Source organism: Stegodyphus dumicola, chromosome X1 (assembly GCF_044657685.1).
Source record: "Stegodyphus dumicola isolate Sdum_Otavi_A_Nest chromosome X1, ASM4465768v1".
NCBI lineage: Eukaryota > Metazoa > Arthropoda > Arachnida > Araneae > Eresidae > Stegodyphus > Stegodyphus dumicola.
The window spans coordinates 197541595-197563069 of NC_140780.1; the positions used below are offsets into that span (position 1 = coordinate 197541595).

At 29.7% G+C, this 21475-nt stretch overlaps 1 protein-coding gene across 1 annotated transcript in view; it reads right to left on the reverse strand.

Moving 5' to 3' along the window:
• The window catches only part of LOC146993388 (homeotic protein ultrabithorax-like), a 180440-nt gene that overhangs the window by 143933 nt on the left and 15032 nt on the right, over positions 1–21475 (reverse strand). Inside the window, exons 2-4 of the mRNA XM_035349894.2 lie at positions 20645–20882; positions 4436–4490; positions 1788–1942 (exon numbers count right to left, since the gene is read on the reverse strand). The gene's annotated coding sequence lies outside the window, so the exon portion shown is untranslated. The remainder of the gene's footprint in view (positions 1–1787; positions 1943–4435; positions 4491–20644; positions 20883–21475) is intronic.

Here is a 21475-nt window from a genome sequence, read left to right on the forward strand (position 1 = left end):
AACGGGAGTTATAAAAATTTGTCAATAATTAAAGCCATTTTTCACATACTATAGTGTAGTGGTCAGCATATCAAGTCTGTAATCTGAAGGCCCAAGCTCATTTTTCGATCAAGACAAAGATAATTTTTCAAGAAATCTTGCTCTTTAAACTCCTAATGTATTTGTAATGGTTCCCAGACTAAAAGCAAATAGACGAACATTTAGCATTTATGATTTCATTATAAGTAATGATTCATATTATAATCACTTCATTTGGGTCTGGGATTGCCTACCCCCAGACTACCCTTTAAAGGTGAAGGTATAGAAACCCTTCCCACAGTGGTCACGTTAGAGAAAAGCGACGAAGCTAAAATTATTCTTAATCTTCAATATATGCGTTTTTCCATGCGCAGCACTCATGCAAGCATCCCCCCTCGCCGCGTTCGCAGTGGGAAAGAGCATGAATCTAGAGTTTGTCTCAAAGACAAAACAGAGCACCTTAAATGTGCAGGCTGCAAATGATTATATGCGGTCAGTTACAGGGCAGTCTCTTCTACCTTGAGAATAAGAAAGATAATCAACTAAAGCTCCCATTAAACATACGGATAGAATTATAACCAGCAGAACATATTCTGAAGCTATGAAAACTCCGGAATTCAAAGTAATTGACCAAATTGAAGAGAATACGAAACTCTCAGCATGTTCAATGATGCTAAGACTAGAATTGTCAATTTACCTCAAGACCTGAATAGTTATCAAGAAAAAAGCGCATCTTAACATGTAAATAGTTACAACTATGTTTTTGGATCATCACAACATGTAGTATATTAGAACAGGTTCGTTTATTTTACACAGTGTACATATGTTTTATATAAACATGAATATCACGTGTATGCCATCTGTTTCAAACTCCCGAGCACTTCTGCTAAATGCAATAATGTGTATGTTATCCCTTTCAAAATCCTCAGGACTTTTGCGAAATGCAATTTAAGTGTATCGTGTATTTACTTCTCATTCTATCTCCTGAAGACTTCTGTTACTCTACAGGTAAAGTGCCTAATTCTCCTACTTGTCAGTAGCTTTCCCTTTATTAAAGTTAATACAAACTAAAAAAGGTAATACAAACGTTTATGCAAACAAGAAAGTAAAACAATTTCGATTTCTTGTTTCTTCAAAAGTTGCAGCAACCATATCTAATAAGGAATAATTTTAATTTAGTTAATGAATTAGACTGAAATAATGGATGGAAAATGTGAATTTGGTGAATTATTAATTAAGAATTTATAGTTAAAAATGTATGTCTCTTTAAAATGTCTGATTTGTATTGTTATAATGAATCATTGTCTAATATGTATTATCATAATGCGTGATTGCTTAATGTGCTTTGTCATAATGCATCATCTGTAAAATGGTGCTAATTTAACATTTTACATAACTTACAAAACAAAATTTTTTGCATGGATTACTTTATTGTACTTGTAAACTTTGTTTATTGTAAGCAGCATGGAATATGCTACATTTCAGTACATCCCTAGTCTGTTAACAAGGTGAACATGAAATTACAATAGAACATACAGAAAAATGGCTAGCTTAAAAAGATACATGGTATATGATTATTCACAGTATATGTACAGTACATCTAAGAAATGGCATATTAGTATGAAAAGACATTGGTGGTGTTATTTTTTAACATTGAACAAATATGCGAAAATTAAATGAGTTGTATGTATTATATGTTCAAATTACACTATACATTTAAGTACATTTGTGCCAACATTACTAATGTTAGGAAAAAATATATAACTCACCATACAACACATTACCAGCCATTGTTTCTTCAACTTGTTGCTTTCGTATCCATTTTCTGATTTTAATTGCTTTTAATCCATTTTCAAATTTGATGTTTCGTTTACCCATTTTCATACTCGTTTTTCTTTAAAATCATAAACAGTTTTGGGAAAATCTGAAAAAGATTTCATGTATTACTTCAAAAAGCTTTGAGAAATACGTGCTTTTATATTCAGTATCACCTACCTCTACATATTAAAGAGAAAATTGCTTTATAAATAAATTAGGGATGAATATATTATAAATAATTCGTAACATGGTATTTATAATAGCTGAACTTCAAAATAAACTCGAAAAGAGATAATAAATCTTAAATCAAAAAACTTTGTTAAAATATCTAGCTGTATTTCAGTTTAACAACATTTGACTTTTGGTCTGATATGCAAAATTTACTGCTACGAAAACTGAAGGAGTCTCAAAAGCCAGGCTTCAAAACGAATTCCTTAAATTTTAATTCAAGCATTTTCATTATATAACAAAACATGCAGTAGAAATAATAGGGATCATTCAGAAAAATGATTAGAAATGATCGTGATCAAAATGGAAACAAGTATAACAAAATAATTCGAAACGAAGGTTGAACTTCGTGCTGTAAATGATGGCTATGGAATAATTCATTCGAAACTGAAACCCTTGAAATAGGAAGAAAACTGCCATCCGCGGAAGAGAAAAAATTATCCTAAACAGCAGTCCCTCTAAAATTGAAGTGCAAAGCAGTGCAGAATTAAAAACTTCATAGTTATTATTTTGAGATTATGACAATTTCAGTATTTTTAATAACAAATATCGTTATTTCTGCTAATTTTTTTTTCTGGCAGAATTATTGCATAAAAGGAGCTTCCCCTGACGAATTTCTTTACCTATAATGCTTTTGTAAATGCAATTTCATATACGTTATAAGTGTTTTTGCTTTAGAATTAAAACAATTAAATTTAATTTAATTTTCTTTAAGGTTTTATTGCAGTAATCAAGAAATTTGCCATAAATAGTCATTCGAGTTTCTTCCCAAGGAAAACCGGTTTAAATATTTCTAGATAAATATTCTATTCTCAGAAAAATCCCATTCTTGTTTGATATCATTTTAATGCCTCCTCCTTTATCTTGTTTCTGATTAGTTGTTTAGAATATATTGTTGAATATTTGAGTTCTCGATGAACAGTTGCCATCTTCGCATAAGTATAATTTTTTTAAATTCTCTGTAAAACCAGTATATCTTTCAAGCTAATGCCAAGTTATAGCAGAACGATACTATTAATTTTGCTGTTCTTCAAAGAATTCAGAAGTGACTTTGAATCTGAATCTAAATGGGAGCCATCTATTTTATTTTATATCCACTATTTATAATACAGCACTTTCAGTTTAAAGATTATGATGAATCTGGTGCCCAAAAGTGAGGAAGACTTTGCATGGCGTGTGATAGTAATTGAATTAAAATTCTGCAGTCATATTTTTCACATTTGAATTAGACATATGAGCATTAAAGTTGGTTTGAAAATGGGTCTCTTAAATGGATCTCCTGTAACGTCAAATATTAGAACTCCTTTTCTTTCTTTCTAATCCTGCTACTGCATAGGCCAAGAAATTTTGAATTTAGTGTCATGTCTCTTGTTAATAATTTTACTGCAAGGACATGTTCTTAAATTCATCTCACGCATTCATCTGCCAAATCTCAGATTTTTCCTGAGCTTCTGTAGATTAAAGCAGTTTTCTTTTCATAATTTATCAGAAAAGAATAATCAAACTCACAATCATCTGAGTGGATTCTGAATGTGAACTTTGGTGCATTCATGAAGTACATATTTCATTCAACTTACTTTTGCATTATTTGGAACTGGATGACACTTTATAGAATTTTTTCAAATTAACCATGCATTGTTTCAGCTACAAAATAATGTTCAGAATTTTACGTACGGCGGATGAATGAAGATAGGGAAACGTAACCAGTAGCACTAAAAACGGTTGTAATTTTTAAAAAAAGCGTCAGTAAGAAATTAGTCAAAAGCGGCACATTTAATCTCCTTAGCTATACTCTCCTGTTCTTCAAACTTTGCTCAAAGAGATTCATTGCTTGCTTTTAGTATGAAATTAATCAACACTTTTTTCCACATCTAGAGCAGTGCACAGTCATATAATTCCATTCTTATTTAAAAATATCTTATTTTTAAAGCATTTTTGTCATCTAGTTTTGAATACAGAGAGATTCATATGTGCTCATACTATTATTTTATTAAATGTAGTAGAGAGAGGCTGACATAAATAATATATGCAGAAAATTTTAATCAAACATAGTAATTAAAGAAAAAGGCTCTTTTCTCAAAAACTGGGCAAAATTTGAAAAGGTTTTTTTAAATTAAACAAAGATAAGATTCTTAACTTTAAAAAATATTTCAAGAAAATAAAGTGTAGCCTCGAAAAAGGCCAATTATATTTACCTTCAGGAACTTCTCATTTAAAAGCTTAGTTTTTTTTTTAATGTTTTTCTTTTTAACTTTCTGTATGGATATTTCTACAGAACTAAATAAGGACGGCATTACAGTGTAATACATGCTTATATTAAATAGTAATAATATCAAAAGCCTCGCGTATTTACTATTTAGTTCTTACATACCACAGGAAGAAAGAAGTGATTTTTGCTGAATTCCAAATTTTTCATCTTCAAACTGCTGTAATAAAAAAAAAGTGTTTATCATTAGTACTCTCGCGTACAATAAAGTATATAATATCGATGATACTAAAAATAATATTTAAAATGCTTAGTGTCTTAAATTTAACCACACTGGCTTATAAATCCCAGTTTCCTCCTTTGCTATTAATAAAAAATAAATAAATAAAATAAAGTAAATAAATAAATAAATATAAGTAAAACTAATCATAGCTTAATATTGATAAAAGAGATCATACTGCTTAATTTTCAACTTCGACAGAAACATTCTTAAAACACAGATTATTCATGTATATTAAGTCGCAATAAAAATAGGAGTGCAAAGGTATAATAACTAATGAGCCAGTAACAGAGGATGAAAAAATACTAGTAATAAATGTTAACTAATTTAGAGGTATGCGCTTTAGCATATTGCAGTATTTTTTAGAAGTAAAATGTTGCTATTGAAGATTTTATTTTAATTAAAACGAAGAGTAGATTGCAAAACTGATGCTTTATTATTACTGCCATGCCTATAATTAATTCAATGAAAAAAAAATTTTAAAAAGGGGGGAAGGAAGAGAAAAATTATGCGGCTTTTAAAAAGCTCTAAGAAAGAAACCTGACTTTACGATACATTCAAAATTAATTTTTGAACTCCCTGTGATTTCGTTCTTACTTTATATACACGACAAAAACGTTTCAATAAAACTACCGATCTGATAATCTTATGACATATTCTGTTACAACATGTTTCCAACTTTTATCTTAATACAGCTAGAAAGAATGAAAGATTATTATAAGAGCTTGAAAGTGTGCGTTTGTTTTCCTGACACTCTAACTAAGCTACAAAAAATATTGCAATACCCTCGTTCGAAACGAGCGATCTTTTATACAAAGTTGGTGGACAACATTTTTTTTGAAGAAAAATGAGATAAATGTGGTTATTATGAGAGTGTATCGTGAAAAGTAATACCAATAGCACACGACTATGTAGAGCCGTCTGCTTTTCAGATAAGACAAGAGAAAGAGAAAAGAGAAAAACATGGAGGCATAAAAGGCAGCGGGTGAAAGGGAAGGAAAGAGGTCTTATCAGTAAAAGTGCAAATAAAACAAAAATAAAAAGATAAGAAAAGGAAATATAGTTGATCGATAACAAGGATATGGTGCAGTACAAGATTGTGAGTATCAATTCTGAACTTCCAGGTTTGGCTATTTATACATTTTCTTGGCGACATCAAAACTCTTTAATATCTAAAAAGAACTATACTTATCTAAAAAATTTCCTTCTTTTTTGATTCAGCTATGAAAGCAATCAAGAAAAACTGGTTCTCGATTCATCAGGAAAAAGACAAGAAAACGTTTTTTGAACGATCAAATTACGAGCGTTAAATCAATGGCGGACAATTTCCGTACACGTGAGGGTTGATATAAGACAATCTGATGCCGCAGGTCGCACAGTATACTTTGTTTAACGTATATTTTAGAATGAATTCTCACATAATAAACAACGGTTACTTCAAAACAGAACTTTAAGGCAGCATTGCACACTTTCTGCAGATAGATCAACGCAGAGACCATATACAGAATGACACTCATAAGAAAATCTCAAAATGCCATTTGGAATATATTTTTAGCCCCCCCCTTTTTTTTGTCGGTAATATTTTTTAATTAAAATTTTTTGAAGAAAAATTCAACAATTAAAATGTCTTTGTTCTCCTACAATTTTCAAAGGTTCTACCCCAAATCTTTTTAGTGTAATCATTAAAATGTTCTTAATAAGCATATTTATATGTAAACACTTCGAGAAAAATATGATTTCAATTACATTTTCACTTCCAATAAATTTTCTTTCCAATATTTTCCAAAACCCATCATTGTTTTTATTAAATACATAATTTTAAACAAGCAGTGAAAATATTAGATAATTTAGTCCATATCCATGAAGGTTTAAGGACTTGAAATAAAACTATTTATCCAAAAAATGCAAACTAAGAAAACACAATTTAAAGAATGTAAACTCTTTAAATGGTCATTAAATTCTTTCAAATTTCTTAAATATTTTTATTACTGAATTTCATTACATATATATCTAAAAAACCTATTACTATTCAACTGGTTAATAAAAATGTAAATTACAGGCTTTTATTTGAAACCTTATCTGATCAGAAATACTGCAAGAAAATCATAAAATGCTAGTAGAATTTTTCATTACCTGTTCTTGTTTTGTAAAACACGTTCAAAAAAGTTTTAATACATGAATTAATTATAATATATTTTCGAAAATATTTATTATCAAAATTAATCGTATTAAATTGTTATTTTATCCATTTTTTCAAAAAGTAAAATTTGAACAGACGTTAAAACATTTTATTTGAAACCGATCAGCAGCATACATGATTTATTCTCTTCTTTTATCCATTTTTGTCTCTATATAAATTGCAAATTGATTTAAGAGTATTTAAAACTAATTAAAGAGCTTTAAGTTTGTTCTGTCATGATTTTCCAGAATACTACATTCAGGAACTTCACCACTTTCATTACGCCATCTCTTTCTGTTCTTATCTTATTACGAATAATTTCAATTTTTGAAAAAAGATAACAAAATCGACTGATAATGCACATCGAAACAGTTGCTGAACTGAGTATAAATACCCCTAGCAGTTCAAAAGTGCAAACTTTTTTCCCGAACATTACTTAGCATTTGAAATAAATCAGTTAATACATATAAAAAGAGTTTGCTGATATTTGCAGCTATATGTAATTGCATTCTTCTTCTACACAGGATTTTAATAAGTAACTGAAATATTTAAGAATTAAAGGAAAATAAACAATAAGGTGGGTGTGGAATTTAAAGGGCTGTGAAAATTTTTAACAGCCATTTTATGCCATTTATTATCATCAGATCGTTTCAAAATTTCTTCTTAGGGTAATAAGTATTTTTTTACATTAAAAAAAAAAAAAAAAAAAAAAAAAAAAGGTAAAATCGATAATTTTATCGATTTTGGGTCCCCAAAAGAAAAATTTAATTTTAAGAAGCACTCTATCTCTCTTGCACACATACACATATATATCTATATATGAAGATTTGTTAAGTAGGCATATCAATAATTTATTTTAGAAAACTCTTGTAAAATTTCTTTAAATTCGCATCATGAGGCAAATGAACCGCAATAAATAAATATTTAGTTTTTTGTTTCAGTTCACCGTCTGTGATTTCCAAATTCTGACACTGGGAAATACGAAATTATAACCCGGCTAGCTCCCAACACTAAAATACTATAAGAGTTCACAGGATTTTTCGTTTGAAAGTACTTTATTCTTAGTTTTTTGGGATATATTTTTTTAATACTTTGTCATAGGTAAGAATTTTTCTCTACCTCTAGCTATGAATAAGCTGTGCACAAAAAATTATTCTAAATGGGGGAAAAATCTTTAAAAGCATGATTCCTCTGTAGGCGAATGCATAAAACATCTTGGAACCTTGTTACAATTCTTCGATTACACGTACATTAGACTGCATTATTTAAAAAATTGTTAGGCATGCATATTTCAGGTCCTGCCAGTGGAATGGCGGGTAGGATCTCTGGGCGCTGGTATTTCGACTCGGGTTCAGGTTTTTGCACATGTGCTGGCTTCTTCGGGCTTTCAATACTTTTCCCCACATGCAAATTTATTTCGAGACAATAATTTCCTTTTGAAAGACGTTCACGACAGTATTCATTCCTTTAGACAGATAGCCCTCGCGTGCATTTCTTTAATAAATTAGCCGACCCTCCTTAATAAAGATTTTGTTAAATTAATTTTAAATGCATTAAATTCGAAATAAAGATTTTTGCACATTTTGAAGTTCATTTAACATTATCCAGTTTGAAACATCTTTATGTGTAACGTATTTTCAAAACGTATTTCATCGTAACTGTAAAGACAGAATATCATATAACATTATAATCGTACGGTATGAAATAAGATTATGCTCCACTCATTTCATTTACACCTGAATAAGATGTGGATGCAAAACGTTTATGAAGGAATCAAAATTTCCATACCTCTAACTGTCAACAAAATTTTAAGGAAGTAACTGTATTGTAGATTATCAACATATAATGATTTGAAAGCATTTACTAGAAAAAAAGCTCCCCAAATTTAGATTCAGCATGTCTCATTTCTTTTTTTTTTTTTTTTTTTTTTTAGCAGGGTACTATAATATTATACATAATACATATATACTGGAATTCTGCTATGCAGCATTTTCCAGCTTTCTGATTTATTACTAAATTGCAATATAACGACCGTATGCTTGTTGCCCTAAATATAATTTGCTCTAATATGCCCTAAATATAATTTGCAAGAAGTTAAGCTTAGTCTGTATGAGTTCAATACCTTCGATAATTCTACAAAAGTTAGCATATGAAATTCTGAAGTTTGGCGACGGTCATCCATGACCCTTGGCTCTAAGTAGAGAATTTCTTTTGTTGGCAACCCGAAACGATATCGATTTCCTGCAATGACGTCACATTTTGGCGCAAAGGCGTGACAACGCATGTTATTGCTCGATAAACTGCAGATAGCGGCCGCAACGCTTTCAATAATTTAGAAGCTAGATATTCATTGTGCTCAGAAAGGTCTTACAGTCCATAACATGGGTTGGGGCGTAATTAACAGTAAATCACAACTCTGCAGGGTTACCAAACCCTAATTACCTAGCATGTTTCCTTTTGTTATCGGCAGCTTCATATTTTTCTGCTTCCAGCCGTTCTAATTATTTTAGTCCTGAATTTATGTAGTTAATGTGCTTAAAAGGGCGATAGGACGAGTTGCTTCTGGGTAGTTAATTTCAGAACACCAAACAATAGTGTTCTATGGCTTGAAAATAAAGTAAGAGAAGGACTGCAAATTTATGTTCAAAGTAACTAAAAATTTGGGTAAACATGTCATTAAAGCATTATTCGAAAATGCGATGATTTTCAGGAAATCACGGAGTTAAAAATTAAGACATTTGAATGAAAAAAAAAATATCTTCATACAAATTTTGCAAAAAATAAAATAACGCAAAGATATCAGGTGAAATATGAACTTCATAAAATAGTTTTTATGCAAAGGATAACGTCATAAAACAGTTTGTATACGAAGGATAGCAATTATATGATTAAGAAAAGGCGATACCAGTTCAATGAACTACTCACATAGAATAAATGCGATCCGTCATTACTCTCATGAAGCTCTGAAATTATTATGAACAAGCTCAAATGAAAAGTTGGGGGAAAAGTTATGTTTATTTAAATAAAACTCACAACATTTAGGGGGGTTCACACATTATTATGTTTTATTTACACTTACTTAATTATGCTGCCATAATTACTAACGCACAAATTTTGGCAACATATTTTAATTGTGTCTATCTCTTAAATTTTAACAATATATTAATAATTCTGATTATATTTGTACTGTATTATCTAAACATAATACACAGATAAAAGCAAATATAGAACATGTAATTTCATGTAAGTACTAGATAATTTTTGGTAAAAATTTTAGTATAATATCTTGCTAAACTTTCATGCATAACGTAAGAAAAAACTTAGAGAATCATTAGAAATAACCGGACGTAAACAAAACTGATTTATTACGGTACATACGTACAATAATGAAGAAAGGTAAAAAATATGTCTATATGTAATGGGCTGTAGAGTCGTTAGGTTACTTTGAAACAGGAGACGTGAAAAATGAGCAATGCCCTCGCTAGGATTCAAACTTGGACCTCTCGAATCCTCGGCGAGTGTGCTACTATTACCACGAACGTGTGCTAGAAGAAGGGAGAAAATACCTTTATACTCCCTAAATATAAGTTGCCTTTTAAAGGGCAACTGGAGATTAAGGGACCCAATCGCCAAATCCTGGTGGTGACGAATCATGCCCACCACCTTTTTAGTTCGGACGCCACTGTAGAGTCGTTAGGTTACTTTGAAGCAGGAGACATAAAAAATGAGTAATGCCCTCGCCGGGACTCGAACCTGAACCCCTTGAATACGCGCCGAGTGTACTACCGTTTCACTACGAAGGCCTGTTAGAAGTAGGGAGAAATATTTAACGATTTACTTTTAGCGTACGTAAATTGTTATCTTAAAGCTCTCGATATATATACAATGAAATACTTTTACAATTTTCTGCTCAGAGATACTCATTTTTACTTTAGATATTCTTCTATCTATCTATGTATCTATCTGCGAATTCATTATTTGATATTTTATTGCTCAAACGTTTTTAAATAAATTTTTTTTTAAATGAATTCAGCTTGTGTGAGGTTGCATTAATATTTACATTTTACTACAGTATAAGATTTCTATTAATGGGAAAAATTACCTTTTCAAACAATGCATATGCATACATAAAAAAGCGTACAAAATTAATGATTATGAAATATGAATGCAGTTGTGATTTTGATAACAATTGCTAGGTCAAATTTCCTGGCCGGTTCGTAAGTAAACCTCTCTGTTAGCCTTTTTTTGTGTGTGTGGTGCTAGCCCATATTTTATAAAAACAGATAAACTACTGTAGTTAGTATTTTATCTATATTTATTTTTTTAAATGCTATATTAGGTCAGTGGGCACAATTTTGAAATATTTCGTATTTTAATTATAAATTTAAAAAAAAGGTCAAATTTTGATGCGCAGAAACATTCTCACATTTCTTAAGTGTCAAATAACCCCCAAATGATATACAATTGACCCCAAATGACTATAATAATGTTATAGTATAAGTAATATATATAATAATATTTGAATTACTATGTATGAATGTTGAAGAAAAATAACTTTTTTGTGTACTTTCATATAAGCAGGTCATGAAAAGTTAAAATCTTAAAACTTTTATTCTTTAAACTATGTTTGTTTCATTTTTTAAGTATTTTTTCTTCATTCGGGATACTGTTTTTCTTAACACATAAATTCACATGTTCTTTCTTTTTATTTTTATAAAAGCTCTAGTGATGGGGTGAGAATAATCTCCGAGCCCAAGAGATGAACTTAAGCCAAAGAACCTATTCTGGGGAAAAACGTTCAATGGCGTGCGGCCATTGCAGATTGTGTCTTCTCTCTTAACTCCATGGAGGATGGAGATGAAGGATTCTTAGATGCGGGAGGAAAAGCTTCGGCCAATAGGCGTAAGGGCCAATGACGTCAGCAGTGAAGAGAATCGATATTACTGCAGTATGGGCACTTGGAGATATTTTATGGTGATATTTTTTTTTTTTTTTTTTTTCTTTTACTGTAGGAGGAAGTTGGGGATTCTTCTCTTTTACATTGCTGAAAATTCTCTATACATTGTATCTGAATGTGTAACATTATGATTTCATAATCGAATGCTAGCCAGTCTGTGTAATTTTTATTAAAATAAAGCAGCTGAAGTATATATACGTTCAAATCACAGTATAATATGAAACTTGCTTGTAGATCATTGTTAACTCAATGTGATCACATAAAAGCACAACATTAAAACTGATATTATTGATTAATTAAACTGTAACTGAAGCATGTGTTACAGCTCAAATTTATACCCACTTTTCATGAAACATTTTCATCAGGCATACGTTTTTGGTGCTATTTGTTTTCATGGTGACTTTTGAATGACCCCCCCCCCCCCCGAAAAAAGAAGAGGCGTTTTTAACTTACTTTATTGGTTAGTAAACCAATTACTAATTCAGCACTCAGCACCTCTACTTTTTTTTTAAACACTTAACATTTTAAAACGGGAAATGCGTTGGTGAAGAGAAGCATAATATTTAATACGCAGCTATTAAATGTAAAACATAATTGCTAAATATCGACAAGAGCTTTTTTTTTTCCTGTCAAATATGCTTTAAACAATTGCTATAATTTGCGAAAGTGTTGTTGGTATTATCAAAATACCACAGTGAATCAAATTAAAAGCTCTTCTCGTTGATGTATATGCATTATTACACAACCATTGTATATGAGATATAGAACATTAATTAAAGTCCAAAGTTATAAATCTGTTTATGAGTGTTTTTTGCAGAATTTGTAGGTTAATTTAACACATTAGTGCTCAACTTACTCTTCAAGATTCATAACAACATAAATAAATTTTTCTTCCAAGACTTCATATATAATGTGACACTTCTTCATTTAAATAAAAGTGATGTTGGAATCTTGCATTAAAAATTATCCTTATTTTGATTGCAGTGATTCCTTTAGTAATGAAACGATTATGGGCAAGAACGCTTAATTAGAAGATACGACTGAACAGAAAGATGTCTCTTCAATTCCTGACATCATTTGAAAGAGAAAAAACAAGCAAATTATAAAGCTTTCAATAAGCTTGACAGATGGTGACTATCACCGTCAGGTACTTATCTGTTTTTGTTCCTCTTGAAAAGTCAACCAATTTCCGATCAATGACGATAATTACTTGATTTATTGATTACTTTTTCATTTTTAAATGTTTCCATTTTTTCATGATTCATATTTGATGTTTCTTTCAAAAAAATTTGTTTCAAGATTCATTTTTAATTGCTTATAGGTTACTTCATTCAATTAAAATTCTACTAACTTTATCAAAGGAGATAATCTACTCAATCATCCATTAATAAACAAATTATATATATAATGACATATTTTCATCATCTATCTCTCTAAAATTGCATCTGAAAGGTGAAGCAAAATACAAATATCACTCAATAATAAACGATTAAAACCCACTTAATTCCCACCTCTGAATGATAAAACACAAATTCCCTATAATTTGACACCATTCAAAAGTTGGAGGACAACAATACTGTTAAGAATAAATATAAAAACGAAAAATGAACGTAAACAATAGACAATGAAATTATACATTTGTCTCGCTAGTGGCGGCATATGTGCAATTCCTATAGCTCAGTTTCTGACCCTAAACTGTTATCATGACAAATTTTTAGATTATTAATTTTCTAAGCAATAATACGGCCAAAAATAATGCACGAACTTTGAACTTAAGCTACAGCATGTAGTATTGTAATTTTTCTTTCTTTTTATAAACGCGTTTTACTTCGTATCACATCATTTATTTAATTACTTATTTATTTATAATTTATTCTTATTTGGTCACATTTTATTTATTTAATTATTCGTTATAATTTTTATGTTATTTCTATTCATTTATTTATTGCAGTTTACTCATAATCTATCCCCAGTTGGTCGTGTTTAATTAATTTTTTATAATTTTTACTTTTTTATTTTTTGCTTTTTTGTTTACACATTTTTATCATTTGTCACACTGTTCCTGGATGAGCATAATTCATATTATCAATTTTTTTTATGCTTTTAAGGCAAGCTTAAAATTGCATATCATTTTTCCTTACTGTTGTTCACTTGTCCTTACTTCTTCTTACTGTTGCTTGATGCGAGTTAAAAAGACAATTAAATTTTTCCTTTATTTTGGTGTTCCCGTATACATGTACATGTAAGCTAAAGCATTAGTGCCAAAGGAAAATGTTAAATCAAATTCATTAGAATACAGAGAACAAGTAGAGTTAGTGAATTTGATTTATCTTCTTATTTCATAATAATGCCGTTGCTTATTTACATGTTTCATATGAGGTAGAGAAATTTATTTAACTTCTGACTTTCGTATCGTCGTCTTTGCTTACTTACATTATTTACAACAGCAAAAGAGGGCTTTTAGTGGATTCACTTTGTTTTTATTTCGTTTCTGAATGATTCCGAATTACATGGATATAATGTAAAATGATTACAACAGAAAAGAGACAGATTAGTGTTTGAAATTTGCACCAGTTAGTTCAAAAACAAGATGGTGTGCTCATGCAGCTTTTTAAAGGTAAATAATGCGGAAACTTAAAGACAAATTGACAGATTACGATAGTGTTTTTGCATACAGCTTTATCTTGAAAACTCATTAAATGTAAATTTCTGCAAAAGAATTAACCAGATTTATATACTTGAATAAGGATCCCAGCTTTTACTAAACTTTAAAAAGTGAAGGAGCATAATTATTTTCCCTAGAACTGATCAAAGTAATAATAAATTTTCAGTTAAGTAAGGATTTACAATTAAGAAGATTAATACAATTCACTAAAGATGAATGTTTAAAAATGTCAGAAATTTTCAACATTACTATAATATTGCTATACGCGATTTTTCTGCAAAGAAATAAAGAATGTCTTAAGTAATCAGGAAGTAAAGGAGACCCGAAAAATAATTTTCAATTTTTATATTTTCCCTCATTTTGCATTTCACACAGCAAAAAGGCAGATATGACCGTTAGGAAGAAAAAATACCTTAAATGTTTTACGGTGCCGTAAGTTATGGTCGCTTTCCTACAGATCCTACAATATTTCCCCCTTCGCTGAAATAAAAGGGGACAGATTTCTTTGCACATAAATCGGCAGCAAGAGAACTGGAAAAAAATTAAACTGCCCTTTTCGTATATAACGACGCATGAGAACTTTTTTGGGCTTCTCTGCGAATATATATTGATTTCTTTCAAGGACGGTCAAAGGTTGTTTTTCAAAGATTTCCCTTTACTAGATGAAAGGAATGAATGAGTGGTGATAAAAAAATACTTTAATGATAATTTCATGATAATTACAATTATACTGATCGAGTTAAAAATATTTGCTTGTTGAAAAGAAGTCACATTCTTTCAAGATATATTCTTAACTGTAAAATTAATTTTCCTTTAGTTTTTTTGTTAATTATTATTTTTTTTAATTTATGTGTTAGAAGGGGAAGTAAAATATTTCCTGAAAAGCATTTTTTCTTAATAGTTCGATAACTGTCTCTTTAAATCATCAGAGAGAAAAAAAAAAAAAAAAAAAAATGAAGGTTTAGATTATATGTCGTGCGAGGCATCAAAATGTTTTCCATAAACATGGCTTATGGCATGAAAAATGAATTAAACTACCGAATAAAATCAAATGAATGAACTTCAGAATGTGCTATACTGCGCCTACTGTTCATTTAAAGGAAAAAGCTTTAAAATCATAAAAAATACAATAATCATCATTAATTTCCATTATTAACATCAAAACAAAGTTTTCTTCCAAAACGTCTATTCATGGCAGACTTATTTCAAAGTAAATTCATAGTGAAAACAAGTTTAACATCATATTTAAATGCATAAGTGTAATATAAAAAGCGAGCTCCCAATGGGAATGCAAATAATTTCTCCTTTAAGTTTAGTATCAAATGGCAATAATAAAAAGAAGTCAAGGAAATGACTCGAATCCCAGTTTTTCAGTTTTTCACATGAAAAGTTAGCTGTTAGTCACAATGAACATTATTTCTTGTTTTAGTTTAGTATCAAATGACAAGAAAAGAAAGATGCGAAGTAAACACATATAGTTCCCGATTTTTCAGTTTCTCACGAATGATTCATATTCGTGTGACGACGAATTTGTCGTTTTAAACAATGAATTATAATTTTTTCATTATTGTAGTTCATATAAATGATTTCAACCAATGCTTTAAGACAACATAAATGAAACAGATAATGTATTAAAATAAAATTTCATTAAAAGACTGAAAATTATAAAATTTATTTTATAAGCTGTTCATTTTTGGAGGCTTCGTTTCATTTTAACATGATATGACAAAAATCATTTCGAATGTTATACAGTTGATTGCCATTTATAAGTCTTTCAAGGGATAAGTCACGAACGACGTATAAATGAGAAAGAGAGATAAACGAAATTTTAATTTACGATGTGAAACATATTAGCTGCACAATTTTGACGCTACTAACTTACTACTGATAGCACACAATTTTATTACAATACATTCAACTTGTTTAAGATATTAGCTATATTCTAATAAATTTAAAATTAATATTTTAAATAAACATTTAATTAATAATACTTTAAACAATTAAATAATTAAAACAACTTTTTATAATTAATATTTTTAAAATCATAAGAATACAAATTTATGTACATAGTTACATAAAACTGAAAAAAAAGGGGGGCAGAGCTTTATTTGAATTATCATCTTGAATAAGTAAAAATGTTTTTCCAAGACCATTTTGAAGCAAATATTTAACTTTTTTTTAATGAAAAGTCTTTAATTTTCGTCTGACGAGTGTTTCGATTCTGAATCTTATGATGACCGCTCTGAATCGAATTCAATTCTTGAAATGCTTCCCCCTTACTACATACAAAGAAATTTCTGAGGGTGTAGAGAGCATTTTAAAAAAGAAGTGGGATAGTATCTTCATTTTCTTCTTCATTCTGGCTACTTAAATGTTCATCCGGTAAAATGTTTTCAATCAGTGTTTTGTCTCCTCAAAATTTTTGTAAGCCATTCTGTAAAAATGTCCGCAGTCATTTATGCTTTCTTATTTGTTTTATATTCTGATAGCAGAGTTTTTTAAACACATTAGATTTTGTGACTTTTTTGTGTCATTTTTCACGTACCATCAGCATTTGCGACAAGTAAAACAGTGAGACATTCTTTATTTTGCTTAACTCCATAACACTGCTCACCTTTGAAAGCTAGGTCTCTTTTAGGCAAAAAATTAAAGAAAAGAGCAGTTTCAGCAACATTAAATATGTCTCTAAATTCATATCCATTTATTTTCCGCGATAAATTCTTGGACTGCTCTTCAACCAACTCAGCGGGAATCCTTTCTGATTCTCCATTTATTATGTGACATGAGATTCCATGCCGCAGTTTAAATTTATGCAGTCATCCAGTCGAAAAGCAAGCTTCCTTCGAATTCAGTTGAAGTGCTATATTTTTTATTTCTAAATTAACATGACCCATTCACTGGAATATTGGATGTCCGACTCTGAATAAAGAATTTTAGCAAAATGGCTTCGACCAGAGAAAATTTTTTTATCTTGATCACGTAGTTTCTTTGAAGCTGACTGTCCACAAATATCTGCTCTTTCTACAACGTTTTTCTATCATAATTAACTGTTTTTAGTGTTGTCACAGGAATATTCAATTTCTTTGTTAACTCGGCTTTCGGCAAACCAATATTCTCGTCAAATTCGTTAAGATTTGAATTTTATCTTTTAATGAGAGGGCCTTTCGCCTTCGTGACATTTTGTATCAGTTAATTTTGCTCCACCTGTAATTTACTCAACACAGCATGCTATTCAGAAGGGGGAAAAAAAACATATCTATTTTTCCTTCAAGTATCCCCTCTATTCATGAACTGATTTTCAACTCCTGTAACAGATTGTGATGTCTCATGGTTTTGTTTCCTTCTGCTATTTCAATTCGTGGGGAAAATGCATTAATTGTCAGACTGCGAAATGTAAAATCAATGCGTTAAGTCAAGATAAAACGACGTATAAAAGAAATATTTTTCTATTAAAATAAATTGCACTGAATCGGGACCAACATGAAACGACGTATAAATGTTAAAGACGTATAAACGAGAAACGTTCACTGTATCGCTTACAATACTATTAGTTTAAATCTTCAACATACTTTTAACAATTTTTAATTTCTTAAAAATGCAAAATTCTTGACTCCCCCCAGCAATGTCCGAAATAAAATTTTGACGTAGACACAGCGCAATGTATGAAACCATTTCACCCAGAGAAAGACTTCAGTATCAAACCAATAAAGTATAAAAAAGGCATAAGAAAATTTTAATGGAGCACTCTTTATTACACTGTAGAATTAAAAAAAAAGTGATATAATCAATCATTTTCTAAGGATTACGTAAAGCTAAATTAAAATTAGTGGTAGAATAAATGCGCTGGATTTGTTACTTTCAAAATCCGTATTAAAACTGTTAAATGCTATACTAAACATTCCAAAAATCTTTAAAAAAATTAATTACTGAAGTGCTAAATCAAAAATTTAAGTAAGTGTTTCGTACTCTATTAGCCTTCAAAATTTTTCATGCGATTTTTAATTAGCTGATATTAACTAGTTCGCAGGATAGTTCTAGTAAAACTAGTAAATTCACTTTCTTCTAAATACATCAATTACTTTTTTAACTCTTTCAATAAATTTTTCTATTAGTTTTAAAATTAAAATTAATAGTTCCTATTTTGAATAATCAGAAAGTGTTACTGATTATTAAAGATGCTACTCAAAATAAGAATATTTTGTTGAATTAATGTAATGTCTTAATACAAATAAATTAGAGAATAAAAATCTAATGCTTAGAAACCGCCTTATATCGTCTTTACAGGAATTTCGAGGGATAAAAAATGGATCTAATATTAATTATTAGTATGCCTTTCTCGATATAACTAGTTAACTGGTTATTTTCTAAAAAATGCGCGAGTTTAAGACGTATAAAGGTAAAGTTCTTTTATGGTTACGGAGTCAAAAGTGCATCCTAATCCATTGCGCTTTAAAAGTAAATCCTTTTTACTTAACCTTGCATAACAATCGCATAACAATCTTTCGTTAAGGTGACAGAATAAAAATAATTCCTCATCCTTAATTTTGTTCTAAATTATTTTTCGATGGTTAAGCTTCAGAAATCAAAATAAAAGCTTCTGATCTGATACGAAATATTTGGTATAACAGAGCATACTTGTAGATAATATTTTGCCCAATATTCGGTTACTATCTATCTAACCACGAAAAGAATTAAGTAGAAGAATAATTCCTGAAAATGCATCTAAACACCCTAAATAAATAGCTTAAATAATTATTGTTTGATTTGCAACTGCAATAGAAATCTAAGTATTTAATTGGGACTATATATCTCATTCGGATATTCGAAAAATCCGGGGAACAGGGTTATCTTTTTTTCCGTAAACAAAATATGCATTTGTTATACAAGTAAGAGAATTTTATTTTCTCTATATTTTATATTTTAAATTTGATTACTGAATTAAAAAAATTAAATGTACTGTAAAAATGATTACGCAGTTAAAAAGAATAACAGCACCATATTTGTATGACCTTTTTTTTTTTTTTTTTTTTTTTTTTACTTAAGCAATGACTTAAGAAGTAGTGCATAAGAACCATAAACACAGCATATCATACATTTTCCATTATATACGGGCTACATATTTTCCGAACAATGTGGGATATTTTACGCATTGTGCCCATTAATTTAAATTAATTTAGGGCCTGCTTAATAAATAGGAACTATATTGTGTTACCCTTCTCAACGGAAAACTGAAAAGAAAGTTTGCAAATTAACAATAAAATAATCCTCATTCATCCTAGAAAGTCAAACAAAAGATCCGTATAATTAATGTCCCGGTTGTATGAAGTCCAGATAAATGGAATTCCACTGTACATACATTTTTATGGATTAGTAAAACAAAAATCAAGATTGAATTAGTTGGCAAACCTTCTGTTGTTTCTTACTTTTAAGGCGCAATTAATTTCGTTTCCAGCATGGAAATGAAATTTCTAAAATAACAACTTTGTATACTATGACAATTCGAACTCATTCGTACAAAAAAAAATAAAGGGGGGGGGGAAGAAAAAGAAAAACATAAATATTCCAATATACTCCATTGGCCGAATATAAAATGATTCTTTTTTTTTTTAAATTTATTCTGGAAAACGTAAGTGATTTTATTATTATTAAATTATTACAACTACTTCCTCAATTTTGACGTTAAAATAAAACACAATTCCTTACTTTTTCAACCCCATATGGAATATTTAAACTATTTGATAATCTTTCTTATAGAACGACTTCAAAATAATAATCTCGATTATGCGCGGCCGCTTTATAAACAGTTACTTTTTCTCTCTTATAAGCACCTTGAAATGTGCTGGTCATTATTCGAAGCTGTTTTGCGTTTGCTCCGATAATGATAATTTTATGTTACATTAGGGAATTCTAAAATTCCTGTGAAAAAAGGGTATTTCGTGCGTAAAACTCTTAACTCAAAAAATAGATTGTTTTAAAATAGCTTCTTAGTTGTACATTAATATGTAAAATGACATATTCACTGATAACTATGAATAATCATATCATGCATTTTTTCTTGCCTCATTAATTTTTTCATTACGCATCTAAAATCTAAATTGAAAAAATATCCAATTCCCCAATTTGGTGAATTTTTAAACAGAACTCTAAATTAAAAACATCAATAATTTTCACAGGAACTTTTCATATGATTGTAACACTATTCAGGAATTATATTATTTAACTCAAACTATCCAATTTCTTCAAAAGTCAACAAATTAAACAAACAGGAGGGGGGGAAAAATCAAAGTTCTTACCTTCTTATAAAAGCAAAGTTCAAAGTGGCCATTATTTTCACGGTTTGTTTTAAATACGCTTTGAAGAAAGCTGTGTGAAATGTTTCCTTCATGTCCTGACCCATATTCTGCGTAAGCTGTCCGGCTTCCATCCACATTCTTTTATTCTTCAGAAACTTGGAGGCGTTTCTTTTTTTTTTTTTTACGTCCAGTAGGATGCCCAAAGTCCAGGCTGGGATATTTTCTGACTGTTGATTGGCTGAAGGGGAACAAAAAATTTAGCATTATTCAACCCAGTATTAGCATACATTAGCTTATGTCTTTAATATACATAATGACATGCTAATCACTATTCAACATTCTGATTTAATATATAATATATATATATACATATATATTTCTAATGGCCGAATACAAAGCCAAGTGTAGACAGAACAAGCAAAGATGAAAGAAAGCAACAAAACTAAAGAAGAGTCCACAGTTAAATAAATCTATTTTGTTATTTGTAGCATTCTTATTCATTATTTGTGCTATTAAATGTAGGAGCTGCAGGATTAGGTACAACATGAATTCCAAATTGTCTTCTCCCTTTCCTTCCCAACGAATCGGTATTTATCATCTTTTTCTATACTTTTCGCTATTTAATTAATAAAACACTTTAAAAAATAATTAAACTAAATAAATATATATGTATTTTTCAAGTTTTGGAAAGGAGGTGGATGAACTTCTAGCAGTGGTGAATGGGGTGCATGACGTAAAAAAGGTTTGAGGACACCTGTTTTATATTTTATTTTAAGGAAACTGGTAATCACATATTTTCAGTTTTTAAAACTAGATGCGTGAAAAAATATC